The sequence below is a fragment of the Hyla sarda genome, chromosome 5, assembly GCF_029499605.1.
Source record: "Hyla sarda isolate aHylSar1 chromosome 5, aHylSar1.hap1, whole genome shotgun sequence".
Taxonomy (NCBI): domain Eukaryota; kingdom Metazoa; phylum Chordata; class Amphibia; order Anura; family Hylidae; genus Hyla; species Hyla sarda.
In genome coordinates this window covers 183,238,586-183,251,203 of record NC_079193.1, presented here as the reverse complement: position 1 = coordinate 183,251,203, position 12,618 = coordinate 183,238,586, and the positions used below count along the sequence as shown (strand labels likewise).

The 12,618-nt window shown below is 46.3% G+C and overlaps 1 protein-coding gene across 10 annotated transcripts in view; it reads left to right on the top strand.

The window, feature by feature from the left end:
* The window catches only part of AHRR (aryl hydrocarbon receptor repressor), a 383,059-nt gene that overhangs the window by 88,409 nt on the left and 282,032 nt on the right, over positions 1-12,618 (top strand). The window contains exon 1 of one of the 10 annotated variants that reach the window (XM_056520839.1): positions 5,088-5,155. The exons of the other annotated variants lie outside the window; for them this stretch is intronic. The gene's annotated coding sequence lies outside the window, so the exon portion shown is untranslated. Of the gene's footprint in view, positions 1-5,087; positions 5,156-12,618 lie in introns of those variants that run through there. 10 annotated transcript variants of the gene reach the window in all.

Sequence of the window (12,618 nt, the reverse complement as noted above, 5' to 3'; positions counted from 1 at the left end):
GGACGTGCCGGAGGAAGGTAAGAGGTCCTACGCTCGCGTCCCAGCTGATCGGGACACCGCATTTTCACTGCGGTGGTCCTGATCAGCCCCACTGAGCAGTTGGGAAGCGTTTACTTTCGTTTTAGACGCGCCGTTCAACTTTGAATGCCGCATCTAAAGGGTTAATAGCACGGCACCGCTATCGCTGCTGCACGCTATTAACCCCGGGTCCCGCCTTCAGATACATGCTGGGACCGACCCGATATGACACAGGGTCACCTTGTGACCCTGCGTTATATCGCGGGAGCCGGCCAAGGACGTAAATATATACGTCCTTGATCATTAAGGGGTTAAATAATATAGAGAATAACATTATATGTATATTTGTAAATTTGTATATTTTTGGGTGAAAAATGCTTTCCCTGCAGCTGTTGCCTTTGTGTCTCTGTGCGAAGACAAAATACAGGAAGTGAGGGCAGGACAAGCAGGGCTCTGTGCAGGCTCCTGGCTTGTCAATCATCCTGCTATTTTAGCCGGGGGCATGTCATAGAGCCCTGCTTGTCCTCAGTGCACAGAGCCCTGCTTGTCCTCAGTGTACAGAGCCCTGCTTGTCCTGACTTCACAGAGCCCTGCTTGTCCTCAGTGTAAGAGCCCTGCTTGTCCTCAGTGTACAGAGCCCTGCTTGTCCTCAGTGTACAGAGCCCTGCTTGTCCTCAGTGTACAGAGCCCTGCTTGTCCTCAGTGTACAGAGACCTGCTTGTCCTCAGTGTACAGAGCCCTGCTTGTCCTCAGTGCACAGAGCCCTGCTTGTCCTCAGTGCACAGAGCCCTGCTTGTCCTCAGTGCACAGAGCCCTGCTTGTCCTAAGTGCACAGAGCCCTGCTTGTCCTCAGTGCACAGAGCCCTGCTTGTCCTCAGTGCACAGAGCCCTGCTTGTCCTCAGTGTACAGAGCCCTGCTTGTCCTCAGTGCGCAGGGCCCTGCTTGTCCTCAGTGCGCAGGGCCCTGCTTGTCCTCAGTGCGCAGGGCCCTGCTTGTCCTCAGTGCGCAGGGCCCTGCTTGTCCTCAGTGCGCAGGGCCCTGCTTGTCCTCAGTGCGCAGGGCCCTGCTTGTCCTCAGTGCGCAGAGCCCTGCTTGTCCTCAGTGCGCAGAGCCCTGCTTGTCCTCAGTGCGCAGAGCCCTGGGAAAATACAGCATTTTTTCACCTGAAATTATACACATTTTTTAGCCAATGTATATTAAAAATATACATACAATGTTATCATCTACATTAATAACATTAACATTTGCAAATGACAGGTACACTTTATTTTATGCTTCCCTTGCTTGTAGTTTATAATAAGGAGGAACAGTTTTAGATCATATCAGTCCTTATTAAGAAATTGACAAAATGGAAAAGTAAAAATAGTCTTGAACATAACAAAAAGATTTTATAAAATGACCAAAGTGTCACTTAAAATAAGAAACACATATGGGGTTGATTTCAGCATATATTTCACTATATATGCAAAAATGCACCCACAATCAGTGAACTGCGACTGCAAAATACACTTTAAATCTAGTAAAATAAATTACACACCGAAAATATTATGTTGTGTGAACCCAGTCTAGAACTGCATAATGATTCATGTTCTACTAGTTTTGTTTAGAACAGCATGGCTTCTTCCTAGCTAATTATTTTGTCAGTTCCCATTTCAACATAGATTCTAGATTACTCGATGCCTTCTTAGATCAGGAAATGCAGCCCAAATAAATATGTCATCACACACAGAAAATCGCTAAACACTCTGAAGTATTTTCCAGTTATCGTCTTAATTTGGAATATTTTTCAAAATGATTCCATGCAGTAAAATTAACTATATAAAGCTTTGTGGAAAATGATGTGAAACTCATTTGTCTCTCTCATAATAAAGCTTTTATAACGTCAGCATCAATGTAGTAAGCTTATTAAACTTGCCAGATTTGCAGGAAACCCAAACCACAAAATCAAAATCATGACAGTGATAACGATTCTTTATATCATCAGGGTTTTATGTAAGGATTTTAGTCATTCTGTGGTTGTTATACAAAAATGTTACTTCAAATCAAACAGACATAGGGGGAGATTTATTAAAACCTGAGGAGAGGCAAAGTTGCCCATAGCAACCAATCAGCTCGCTTCTCAGGGTGCATGCACACCACGTTTTTGCAATACAATTCCTGTTTTCATCAGGTTTTTGATGAAAAATGGATTCCTAACAAATGTTAACCCATACACGGTTGAAAACTGTATACGGCTTGAAAAATGATGTCTGGTTGCATCCGTTTTTTAAGAAAAAAACCTTATACGTTTTTAACTTTTCACCCCATTTTGAATAAAGTTTCACTTGTTTGATTAAAATTCCAAGAAAAAGTCAAAAACCGTATGGTGAAAACCGTATGGAACCGTACGCACATACAGTTCTGTATGGTTCCCATTGACTCCCATGTTAAAAAAAAAAAAAAAAAAAAAAAAACGTATACGGTTTAATACAGTTTTTCACCCGGACCAAAAAACGTGGTAGACTACGGTTTTGGGTACGGGTAAAAAAAGCAAGCAAAACCGTATAGGATGCAAAATGGACTAAACCAGATGATGCGTTTGATATACGGTTTACAATGTTAAGTCAATGCATACAGTTTTCTATACAGTTCCATACGGTTTTTAACTTGAAACTGTATACGGGAACTTTAGCAAAAACGTAGTGTGCATGCCCCCTTACATTCTTAACAAGGCCTCTGAAAAATAAAAGAAGCAAGCTGATTGGTTGCTATGGGCAACTGGGCAACTTTGCCTCCCTCATAGGCTATATCATAGAACTGCAAACACTTCTTACCTACTTCCAGGGTCCAGCTCTTGGTAGGGCCCTTCTCCTTTATCCACCTACACCCCTTCCCTTTATCCATCTCCTCCCCTCCTCGGTTGAACTTGATGGACATGTGTCTCTTTTTTTTCAACCGGACTATGTAACTATGTAATACTGTCACCACATAAGTCAAACAATACTTAAAGCGGACCTGTAAGCCAAAAAACATGGGTGTGAATAAGCACATGGTTAGATAGGGCTAGTCATAAGGATTCAGAGCATACCCTTTTTTTTTTCAACTTTTTTTTTAAGAATTTTTTTTTTTTAAAACAGATATTTGACAGTAAAGAAAATTTAAGTACGTAGAATAATAAACAAAGGTCATTACATATTAACAAGACCAGGTAACAATATGGTAATCTGCATAGATCCGGCTGTCAAGATATTGTAAAGTCCAGATTTTTAATATTTCCATACTGTTTTCCTGTTCTAAGATATTGTTATTATTGATATTTGTCATTATGCAAATTAAGCTCAAAAGCCCAGTAGGGTTCCCCAGCACAGCAAAAGCCCAGGTAAGTCAAGCCAATGTCCTCTTTATAACTGCCAACTGGGCCCCTTACATCTGTCTACTCCATATGACTGACAGCCACTAGATAAAGAGGAGAAGGGCTGGACTTACCTTGACTCTTACCATTCCTGATGACTAGTCCTATACAGCCAAGTGCTTACTTACACTCCTGTTTTCCTGTAGGCAGGTGCATTTTAACAATCAATACATGAAAGACTATAAGGAAGGTCATACATATTGTTGCATATTTGCCAAAGTTGCACACAGGTATATACAGTGGTCATCAAGTTACAGCAGCTTCAGGTAACAGTTCAGTATTCAATGTACAGAACCATAAAGTCTTCTGTAAGATCCAGCCAGTCAAACAAGGCAATTCAGTGGTAGAACACAGTCTGTTTCTGGTACAGTACAGAGCTACTATCCTGCTATGTATCTGTGCCATTTGGACTCCAGGTTAGGTTGGCTACTGTCCTCAATAACGAAAACTCCTGTCCTCAACAAAGAAAGTGTTTCCAAAGCTCCTAGTTACTCATTCTGACTTTTATACATAAGGACTTGTCTATATCTATATTAGCTATGTGTGTGTATTTTTCAGCTTATATAGTGCAGCATAGGATATTTTTAAATAATAGAGGCTCCTGAGTATGCCTTGTGTATATCTATATTTAGCTTATACATGGATTGATTGCCAGCTTAAAGGGGTACTCTGGTGAAAAACTTTACTTTTTTTAAATCAACTGGTGCCAGAAAGTTAAACATATTTGTAAATTACTTCTAGTAAAAAATCTTAATCCTTCCTGTACTTATTAGCAGCTGAATACTACAGAGGAAATTATTTTCTTTTTGAAACACAGAGCTGTCTGCTGACATCTCGACCACAGAGCTCTCTGCTGACATCTCTGTCCATTTTAGGAACTGTCCAGAACAGCATATGTTTGCTATGGGGATTTCCTTTTACTACTTTAGTTCCTAAAATGGACAGAAATGTCAGCAGAGAGCACTGTGCTCATGATGTCAGCAGACAGCTCTGTGTTTCAAACGGAAAAGAATTTCCACTGTAGTATTCAGCAGCTAATAAGTACAGGAAGGATTAAGATTTTTTAATAGAAGTAATTTACAAATCTGTTTAACTTTCTGACACCAGTTGATTTAAAAAATAAATAAATAAATAAAGTTTTTCACCGGAGTACCCCTTTAAGTCATATTTCTTCACTGTTATTGTGTACTAATGTTGCTTACATTTCCCATGATGCAGGGAGGGGGTGGTGTCTCATTACTGCACTTGCTCTTAGTTTTATCTAAGGGCAGTAACTAATAGATCAGTGATATTGAAGTTCTTTCTGCTAACTCCTACTGTACAGTTTTTTTTACAGTGTGAGAAAATGAGGGGTGAAAAGTGACCCAGGTAACAATAGGTCTGTTAGTTTAACCTCCATTATATGTGAATTGTTTAAGAGTTTTCTGAGAGATGTAATGTTGGAGAATCTCAATGAAAATAAATGTATGACTCCATATCAGAATGAGTTTAAGAGTGATCTGTGGAGTCGGGGTGTGAGGTGCAGGGTAGATGCAGGGCAGATGTTATGGCCAAGGGGCAGATGGTATTAAACCCTTCTTGTTGTGACGCCAGGGCGTGGTTTAGCCTTAACTACCCGAAGGTAATACTGCTGATCCTGGGTTAAGAAGGGGCAATGAAGACACCAACGCAGGATTAAAGTTAACGGCAGCTTTACTGAAGCAAGACAGGTGATTTAGTCTTTGCAGTACAGCCAAATATTCCAGGTAGGTTACCAGTGACACAGGGGGACCTCGCAAGCTTGCTGGGACTTGCAGTAGTTAGACTGACTTTAGTGCAGGCCACGGTGACTACAGATGGACTTGACAGAGATGGTGATTGACAATAAAATGACTTGACTTACTGATGACCGACTTGTGGCTGCAGGGCTTTAGGCTTGAGGCCTCCAATGCTCTGGACACAGACACTGGAACAACTTGACTGCACTGGACCTCAGCAGGAAACAGAGAGATTGCAGCCCCTCCCCTGGTTATATAGGGTGGCTGTGCAAGGAGCCCATAGGTCACATGGGGGGTCACCTGGTCACTGGAGCTTCCTGGGTAACAATCATGTGATCAAAACATTAAAGCAACAGTACATTACATATATATATATATATATATATATATATGTATATATATATATATATATATATATATATATAACCTATGTACAACATGGTTAACTGTAAGGGGGAGGTGGCTTGGGACATGCTGGGACTCTGCCTGACAGAGCAGGAGGACAATTCGGGGCCACATCATCCTGTACTGGGACACCACAGATCGGTCCTGTCAAACTAACCTGATCAGCTTTTATAAGGATGTGAGATCAGGTCTGTACCGGGGCAATGTCATATTTCTTGATTTTTCTAAAGTATTTGATACCATGCCACATAAAAGGTTTGTACATAAAATGAGAATGCTTGGGCTGTGGGAGAATGTGTGTAAGAAACTGGCTCAGTGATAGGAAACAGAGTGTGGTTTTTAATGGTACATACTCTGAGTGGGTGACAGGGGTCAGTTGTGGGTCCTATTCTGTTTTAATATATTTATTAACAACTTGTAGGGCTTGTAGGTAATATATATTTATTAACAACCTTGTAGAGTGATTATAAAGTAAAGTATCAATCTTTGCAGATGATACTAAGCTCTGTAAAGAGGTTAACACAATAGAGGACAGTGCTTTGGTACAAGTGGATGTGGATAGGTTGGAGGTTTGGGCTGGGAAGTGGCAGATGAGGTTCTACACTGATAAATATAAGGTTATGCACATGGGGGATGAAAAATCTAGGCTGAGATTATGTATTAAATGAAAAAACACTTGGGACGACTGACATGGAAAAGGAAATTTAGACTTTTAGAGGAGTTTTAGTTGAGAGAAAATTTAACTGCAGGCAGCTGCTGCCAGGGCAAATAAAATCAGGAGGTGCATCAAAGGGGGATAGATGTACACAACAAAGAAATTGTTTTGATTAGTAAGGTATGGATGACCACTTTGATCCTTTCCTACGCTCCTGTGCCTGGACTGACAGGTAGCGTTCCCCTCCACAAAACATATCTTATCTAGCTAAGAAATTTGTAAAGTATTGTTATCTGGCCTGAATTTGTATTAGATGAAGGAAGGTTAGTTAGTGGGACCCAAAGTCAGTACAGGTGCCTACAAAAGGTGTAGCCAAGTCTGCACAAAGAGGCTATGGGGAACCTTTGATAAGAGATTAATTCCTGAGACGGGCAGCCTCAGAAAGGGGTCATTACCCACATTTGACTGCAAAGTGACTGCTTTGTTGGGTGGCTGGTAGTAAGCCACCTGTACAGAGAGGAGAGATTTTGTGTAGTTAGCGCTGGACAACCAGGATTTATTTTGTATTTGTATGTGCATGAAGATAAAGGATGTATTTGTTTTGTTACTGAAAAATAAAACCAGGAGAAGGCCTGTTTAAACATGGGTCACAACATGCCTGTTACGCCGAGCGCTCCGGGTCCCCGCTCCTCCCCGGAGCGCTCGCTACACTTCCCTCACTGCAGCGCCCCGGTCGGTTCCACGGACCCGGGGCGCTGCGTTACCACCTCCGGCCGGGATGCGATTCGCGATGCGGGTAGCGCCCGCTCGCGATGCGCACCCCGGCTCCCGTACCTTACTCGCTCCCCGTCAGTTCTGTCCCGGCGCGCGCGGCCCCGCTCCCTAGGGCGCGCGCGCGCCGGGTCTTTGCGATTTAAAGGGCCACTGCACCGCTGATTGGTGCAGTGGTTCCAATTAGTGTTTACACCTGTGCACTTCCCTATATCACCTCACTTCCCCTTCACTCCCTCGCCGGATCTTGTTGCCCTAGTGCCAGTGAAAGCGTTCCTTGTGTGTTCCTTGCCTGTGATTCCAGACCTTCTGCCGTTGCCCCTGACTACGATCCTTGCTGCCTGCCCCGACCTTCTGCTACGTCCGACCTTGCTTCTGTCTACTCCCTTGTACCGCGCCTATCTTCAGCAGCCAGAGAGGTTGAGCCGTTGCTAGGGGATACGACCTGGTCACTACCGCCGCAGCAAGACCATCCCGCTTTGCGGCGGGCTCTGGTGAAAACCAGTAGTGACTTAGAACCGATCCTCTAGCACGGTCCACGCCAATCCCTCTCTGGCACAGAGGATCCACTACCTGCCAGCCGGCATCGTGACAGTAGATCCGGCCATGGATCCCGCTGAAGTTCCTCTGCCAGTTGTCGCTGACCTCACCACGGTGGTCGCCCAGCAGTCACAACAGATTGCGCAACAAGGCCAACAGCTGTCTCAACTGACTGTTATGCTACAACAGTTACTACCACAGCTCCAGCAATCATCTCCTCCGCCAGCTCCTGTACCTCCTCCGCAGCGAGTGGCCGCTTCTGGAATACGACTATCCTTGCCGGATAAATTTGATGGGGACTCTAAGTTTTGCCGTGGCTTTCTTTCCCAATGTTCATTACACTTGGAGATGATGTCGGACCAGTTCCCCACTGAAAGGTCTAAGGTGGCTTTCGTAGTCAGCCTGCTGTCTGGAAAAGCCCTGGCTTGGGCCACACCGCTCTGGGACCGCAATGACCCCGTCACTGCCTCTGTACACTCCTTCCTCTCGGAAATTCGAAGTGTCTTTGAGGAACCTGCCCGAGCCTCTTCTGCTGAGACTGCCCTGTTGAACCTGGTCCAGGGTAATTCTTCCGTTGGCGAGTATGCCGTACAGTTCCGTACCCTTGCTTCAGAATTATCCTGGAATAATGAGGCACTCTGCGCGACCTTTAAAAAAGGCCTATCCAGCAACATTAAAGATGTTCTGGCCGCACGAGAAATCCCTGCTAACCTACATGAACTCATCCATCTTGCCACTCGCATTGACATGCGTTTTTCCGAACGGCGTCAGGAGCTCCGCCAGGATATGGACTCTGTTCGCACGAGGCGTTTCTTCTCCCCGGCTCCTCTCTCCTCTGGTCCCCTGCAATCTGTTCCTGTGCCTCCCGCCGTGGAGGCTATGCAGGTCGACCGGTCTCGCCTGACACCCCAAGAGAGGACACGACGCCGCATGGAGAATCTCTGCCTGTACTGTGCTAGTACCGAACACTTCCTGAAGGATTGTCCTATCCGTCCTCCCCGCCTGGAAAGACGTCCGCTGACTCCGCACAATGGTGAGACAGTCCTTGATGTCTACTCTGCTTCTCCACGTCTTACTGTGCCTGTGCGGATGTCTGCCTCTGCCTTCTCCTTCTCTGCTGTGGCCTTCTTGGACTCTGGATCTGCAGGAAATTTCATCTTAGCCTCTCTCGTCAACAGGTTCAACATCCCGGTGACCAGTCTCGCCAGACCCCTCTACATCAATTGTGTAAACAATGAAAGATTGGACTGTACTATACGTTTCCGCACGGAGCCCCTTCTAATGTGCATCGGATCTCATCACGAGAGGATTGAACTGTTGGTCCTCCCCAATTGCACTTCTGAAATCCTTCTTGGACTTCCCTGGCTTCAACTCCATTCCCCAATCCTGGATTGGTCCACTGGGGAGATCAAGAGTTGGGGGCCCTCTTGTTCCAAGGACTGCTTAAAACCGGTTCCCAGTAAACCTTGCCGTGTCCCTGTGCTTCCTCATGTAACCGGTCTCCCTAAGGCCTATATGGACTTTGCGGACGTTTTTTGCAAAAAACAAGCTGAGACTCTACCTCCTCACAGGCCTTATGATTGTCCCATTGACCTCCTCCCGGGCACTACTCCACCCCGGGGCAGAATCTATCCTCTGTCCGTCCCAGAGACTCTTGCCATGTCTGAATACGTCCAAGAAAATTTAAAAAAGGGCTTTATCCGTAAATCCTCCTCTCCTGCCGGAGCCGGATTTTTCTTTGTGTCCAAAAAAGATGGCTCTCTACGTCCTTGCATTGACTACCGCGGTCTTAATAAAATCACGGTTAAGAACCGCTACCCCCTACCCCTCATCTCTGAACTCTTTGATCGTCTCCAAGGTGCCCATATTTTTACCAAACTGGACTTAAGAGGTGCTTATAATCTCATCCGCATCAGAGAGGGGGATGAATGGAAAACGGCATTTAACACCAGAGATGGACACTTTGAGTATCTGGTCATGCCCTTTGGTCTATGCAACGCCCCTGCCGTCTTCCAAGACTTTGTTAATGAAATTTTTCGTGATCTACTATACTCCTGTGTTGTTGTATATCTGGACGATATCCTGATTTTTTCTGCCAATCTTGAAGAACACCGCCAGCATGTCCGTATGGTTCTTCAGAGACTTCGTGATAATCAACTCTATGCCAAAATAGAGAAATGTCTGTTTGAATGCCAATCTCTTCCTTTTCTAGGATACTTGGTCTCTGGCCAGGGACTACAAATGGACCCAGATAAACTCTCTGCCGTCTTAGATTGGCCACGCCCCTCCGGACTCCGTGCCATCCAACGTTTTTTGGGGTTCGCCAATTATTACAGGCAATTTATTCCACATTTTTCTACCATTGTGGCTCCTATTGTGGCTTTAACAAAAAAAAATGCCGATCCCAAGTCTTGGCCTCCTCAAGCGGAAGACGCCTTTAAACGACTCAAGTCTGCCTTTTCTTCGGCTCCCGTGCTCTCCAGACCTGACCCATCTAAACCCTTCCTATTGGAGGTTGATGCCTCCTCAGTGGGAGCTGGAGCTGTCCTTCTACAAAAAAACTCTTCCGGGCATGCTGTTACTTGTGGTTTTTTTTCCAGGACCTTCTCTCCGGCGGAGAGGAACTACTCCATCGGGGATCGAGAGCTTCTAGCCATTAAATTAGCACTTGAGGAATGGAGGCATCTGCTGGAGGGATCAAGATTTCCAGTTATTATTTACACCGATCACAAGAACCTCTCCTACCTCCAGTCTGCCCAACGGCTGAATCCTCGTCAGGCCAGGTGGTCTCTGTTCTTTGCCCGATTTAATTTTGAAATTCACTTTCGGCCTGCTGATAAAAACATTAGGGCCGATGCTCTCTCTCGTTCCTCAGATGCCTCTGAAATTGAACTCTCTCCTCAACACATCATTCCTCCTGACTGCCTGATTTCCACTTCTCCAGCCTCCATCAGGCAAACTCCTCCAGGAAAGACCTTTGTTTCTCCACGCCAACGCCTTGGGATCCTCAAATGGGGTCACTCCTCCCATCTCGCAGGTCATGCGGGCATCAAGAAATCTGTGCAACTCATCTCTCGCTTCTATTGGTGGCCGACTCTAGAGACTGATGTGGTGGACTTTGTGCGAGCCTGCACTATCTGTGCCCGGGATAAGACTCCTCGCCAGAAGCCCGCTGGTTTTCTTCATCCTCTACCTGTCCCCGAACAACCTTGGTCTCTGATTGGTATGGATTTTATTACTGACTTACCCCCATCCCATGGCAACACTGTTATTTGGGTGGTCGTTGATCGATTCTCCAAAATGGCACATTTCATCCCTCTTCCTGGTCTTCCTTCAGCGCCTCAGTTGGCTAAACAATTTTTTGTACACATTTTTCGTCTTCACGGGTTGCCTACACAGATCGTCTCGGATAGAGGCGTCCAATTTGTGTCTAAATTCTGGAGGGCTCTCTGTAAACAACTCAAGATTAAATTAAATTTTTCTTCTGCATACCATCCTCAATCCAATGGACAAGTAGAGAGAATTAACCAGATCTTGGGTGACTATTTACGACATTTTGTTTCCTCCCGCCAGGATGACTGGGCAGATCTTCTACCTTGGGCCGAATTCTCGTATAATTTCAGAATCTCTGAATCTTCCTCCAAATCTCCGTTTTTCGTGGTGTACGGCCGTCACCCTCTTCCCCCCCTCCCTACCCCCTTGCCCTCTGGTCTGCCCGCTGTGGATGAAATTTCTCGTGATCTTTCCACCATATGGAAAGAGACCCAAAATTCTCTCTTACAGGCTTCTTCTCGCATGAAGAGATTCGCAGATAAGAAAAGAAGAGCTCCTCCCATTTTTTCCCCTGGAGACAAGGTATGGCTCTCCGCTAAATATGTCCGTTTCCGTGTCCCGAGCTATAAGTTGGGACCACGCTATCTTGGTCCTTTTAAAGTTTTGTGTCAAATTAATCCTGTCTCTTACAAACTTCTTCTTCCTCCTTCTCTTCGTATCCCTAATGCCTTTCACGTCTCTCTTCTTAAACCTCTCATCCTCAACCGTTTTTCTCCTAAATCTGTTCCTCCCACTCCTGTTTCCGGCTCCTCGGACATCTTCTCTGTCAAAGAGATTTTGGCCTCTAAAAAGGTCAGGGGAAGAACTTTTTTTTTAGTGGATTGGGAGGGTTGTGGTCCAGAAGAGAGGTCCTGGGAACCTGAGGACAATATCCTGGACAAAAGTCTGATCCTCAGGTTCTCAGGCCCCAAGAAGAGGGGGAGACCCAAGGGGGGGGGTACTGTTACGCCGAGCGCTCCGGGTCCCCGCTCCTCCCCGGAGCGCTCGCTACACTTCCCTCACTGCAGCGCCCCGGTCGGTTCCACGGACCCGGGGCGCTGCGTTACCACCTCCGGCCGGGATGCGATTCGCGATGCGGGTAGCGCCCGCTCGCGATGCGCACCCCGGCTCCCGTACCTTACTCGCTCCCCGTCAGTTCTGTCCCGGCGCGCGCGGCCCCGCTCCCTAGGGCGCGCGCGCGCCGGGTCTTTGCGATTTAAAGGGCCACTGCACCGCTGATTGGTGCAGTGGTTCCAATTAGTGTTTACACCTGTGCACTTCCCTATATCACCTCACTTCCCCTTCACTCCCTCGCCGGATCTTGTTGCCCTAGTGCCAGTGAAAGCGTTCCTTGTGTGTTCCTTGCCTGTGATTCCAGACCTTCTGCCGTTGCCCCTGACTACGATCCTTGCTGCCTGCCCCGACCTTCTGCTACGTCCGACCTTGCTTCTGTCTACTCCCTTGTACCGCGCCTATCTTCAGCAGCCAGAGAGGTTGAGCCGTTGCTAGGGGATACGACCTGGTCACTACCGCCGCAGCAAGACCATCCCGCTTTGCGGCGGGCTCTGGTGAAAACCAGTAGTGACTTAGAACCGATCCTCTAGCACGGTCCACGCCAATCCCTCTCTGGCACAGAGGATCCACTACCTGCCAGCCGGCATCGTGACAATGCCCCTGTCTCTTATTGCTATTTTGCCACTATTCGACTGGTTCTGCTGAGCTACTCTCTCACAAGGGTAATAAGCTGAACTGTATGGACATATATGTT